A 3,731-nucleotide genomic window follows, 5' to 3' on the forward strand; every position below is an offset into this window, starting at 1 on the left:
TATTGTGCACTTATTGTAGCGGTGAGTATGGGTCCATACCCATATAAGATGCATACTGCTTGACGGCTGAGTGGACAGAGCTCAGGGATTCGGGTCCGGGTTCGATCTCCGGCGGAGGCAGAAACAAATGGGCAGTTTCTTTCACCCTGATGCTCCTGCTCACCTAGCTGTAAATAGGTACCTGGGAGTTAAACAGCTCCTACGGGCTGCTTCCTGGGGATGTATGTGGGAAAATTAGGATTAAGGACCTGCCCAAAACCATGCGTGCTAGTGGCTGTACATGTATATGTGTGTGTACTCACCTAGTTGTGTTTGCGGGGGTTGAGCTCTGGCTCTTTGGTCCCGCCTCTCAACTGTCAATCAACTGGTGTACAGGTTCCTGAGCCTATTGGGCTCTATCATATCTACACTTGAAACTGTGTATGGAGTCAGCCTACATCACATCACTTCCTAATGCATTCCATTTGTCAACCACTCTGACACTAAAAAAATTCTTTCTAATATCTCTGTGGCTCATTTGGGCACTCAGTTTCCACCTGTGTTCCTTGTGTTAAATAGCCTGTCTTTATCTACTAGTGTTAATGGCGTAAATTCTAGTACAGTAAATTATCCTGCAAGCAGTAGCTTATTATGCACACCATTCTCATCCTGAGAGTGGTAGTTGACGAGAGTTTACCAGTTTACCCGAGAGCCATTAACACTATTGGCCTTGACGAGGACAAGCAGCCAGAGGCTTGTCAAAGCCCCCCCCACCAACTCTTTGCCTTGATCTTTTTCAGATGTACTTTGAGTTGTTTTGGCATTTACAGCTTCGGCGGGTAAGCGGTTCCGTGGGTTTATAACCCTGTGGGTGAAAAAGCATCTCCTGTTTTCAGTCCTACATTGTAGCTTCAGTTTGAAACAGTTACTCCTTTTTTATAAGGAGCAACGTTTTATGTGAAGGACGCCACCATCATTATTGGCCTCGACAGGGATAGGAAGCCAGCAACTTGTCAAAGCTCTTCACATTGTTCCAGTTTTTTTTCCAGCTGAATTTTAAACTGAAGTAATGTCTTGCAGGGTTGAGGTTCTAAAGTATCGCTACTAATTGTGTTATTGATGTCCATAGCCAGCAAGTTTGTGCTTTGTCTAGTTCTCAGCCATTAGTCAGAAGATGACTAGTGATCATCTTCACTAGTCACACTCAACTGTCCTTAGAATTAGGATCAGTACAGCACAAAAGCCCTCAATGCCACAACAAGACAATACCAATGTAAGAGGAAATGGAAAAAAAAAACATACCTACAAATAACCATATATGTGTACAAATGATACTTTAACAGAAATGCAGTATAAAATTACTATTGATATATTTATTTATCATTCAACTTGTTGGTTTACAGATATTTGTGTGCATCATCCTGCACACCTGCATTACAGCAATTACAACTTCTGATCCGACTACTATATTTTGCATAAAAATCTATCACATAATGTTACAGGTGCTGGTGATGACTACTCTCACCAACATTTACTTCAGCTACAGCAGCTCATAAGTCATGATACAAATCACCTCCCATTATTTAAATCTATGTACAAGCACAGACCTTTATCTAAATGCACAAATTGACAAACAAAAATATTAACATTCATAGTGATACATTTCATAATCATCTTCAGAAACTATCAAATCAAGTTTCCATGAATTAAAGCAGTTGGTTTATAACCCCTCTCCATACATCAGAATTAAACTAATACTGTTTCTTGCATTCACATTCAATCAACCTAGACTTTGGTTTTTCTTTAGGATAAACATATATCTACACATACCTCTTTCAACATCCTTTCACTGCCTACAATGAATATATATCCTATTTGAATACATTTATTAACAGGCATATATAATCTATAAAATATACAATATCTTAGATATCCTAAGCTCAATGATTCATACAAAACCTACTCAAGCAGGCTGATAAAGACTTTCATACTTTGTAGATCTAAAAGGTATTGCAATTATCACTCATGGTGCTGCAGTTGACACACTGTTGATGCTGAAGTTATCGCTTTATTGTCGTCACAGCTGTCAGTCTGCTGCCGTCGCAGCCACCAGTCTGCTGCCATCGCAGCCGCCAGTCTGCTGCCGTCGCAGCCGCCAATCTGCTGCCGTCGCAGCCGCCAATCTGCTGCCGTCGCAGCCGTCAGTCTGCTGCCGTCGCAGCCGCCAGTCTGCTGCCGTTGCAGCCGTCAGTCTGCTGCAGTCGCAGCCGTCACAGCTGTCAGTCTGCTAGTGTCGCAGGTGTCACTTTGTTGCTTGTAGTTGTCTTTGATTAAATCAATTAACACAAAATACTTAAAAGTTATATACTAGTGTATATAATAGGGAAAGTATAAATATGGAATAAGAAAAACAGAAAAGTAGGGAAATATTAATAATGCATATATTTTTAAAGCACAATTTTGAGCTTGAGAATGTAAGGCAAACATTTGGTATGATAAATGTGATAAGTTGTCTTTCCAATAAAAGAAACTGTATACAGTACCTATGAGATCTCCTGTCTAAGTCTTTGCCATGTTAACAATGCTAAGAGAGAGGCCAAGAAAATATCCAATGTCAATTAAATTAACAAAGTGTTTATATTCTGCTTTTCAACAATCTACACTTATTTCAAATCTAATTTCATTAAGAATTAATCTTGTGTCTAATTATACCTACATTTTGGAAAAAAAAAATCCGTATCAACTATATTACAGAACAGTATACAAATTGCTTGATATTTTGTAATGGTCAGTAATTTATGAACCAAGCAAGAGTATCTTGAATATACCGCTTAGTCAATGAATTATTCCCTTACAAATTTTACAACTCTTCCCGTTTTTCCCTCTTTCTAAGTCCATAGTAAAATTCCCAGTCAATCTAGTTTCTTTTTAATAGTACATTTTGCCTTATCACCTAAATGTTTCAGCTGCCATGCTCACTTGCAACTCATACACCAATACTTATGTATACAACTCAACACTAAACATTCACTTAATCCTAGCATCACTGTAGACACATTGTGTTACAGAGCATTATGGAGATCACACAATAAGTATAACAAAATATCAATGTATAAAAAGTATGAGTGAAGAACATATGTTGACCAAACCACACACTACAAAGTGAAGGGACGACAACGTTTCGGTCCGTCCGGGACCATTCTCAAGTCGATTGTGAGAATCGACTTGAGAATGGCCCAGGACGGACCGAAACGTCATTGTCCCTTCACTTTCTAGTGTGTGGTTTGGTCAACATATTTCAGCCACGTTATTGTGACTCCTCGTCTGTATGTGAAGAACATACATTATATACAGCCCAGGACAGTTGAATTTAAGACATGCTCATGCCAAGCGAACATCATAATCTTTAGCCACTAGTGTTATCAGGGGTTATGGCACAACCATTTTTATTACATTTTCTATACAATATGCCAAAGTGAGTAGTATCATTCATCAGTATAAAAGTTATTATTGTACCTCAGTAACATCTTTTGCATCGTTTGATAAAGCACACTATATTATACAATATAAAATGTAATTAAAAATATTACTGACAAGCATTATTTCATGTTATTTTAAAGAGAGCATCAAAATTACAAACTAATATTACAGCTAAGAACACTGAAGTATATTTTGTAAAAAATAAAAATAAATATGAATCAAGATATAATTTTGTTGTAATTTAAACTAAATATCTTGCTGCATCCCAATCA

Source organism: Procambarus clarkii, chromosome 4, assembly GCF_040958095.1.
Source record: "Procambarus clarkii isolate CNS0578487 chromosome 4, FALCON_Pclarkii_2.0, whole genome shotgun sequence".
Classification (NCBI taxonomy): Eukaryota; Metazoa; Arthropoda; class Malacostraca; order Decapoda; family Cambaridae; genus Procambarus; species Procambarus clarkii.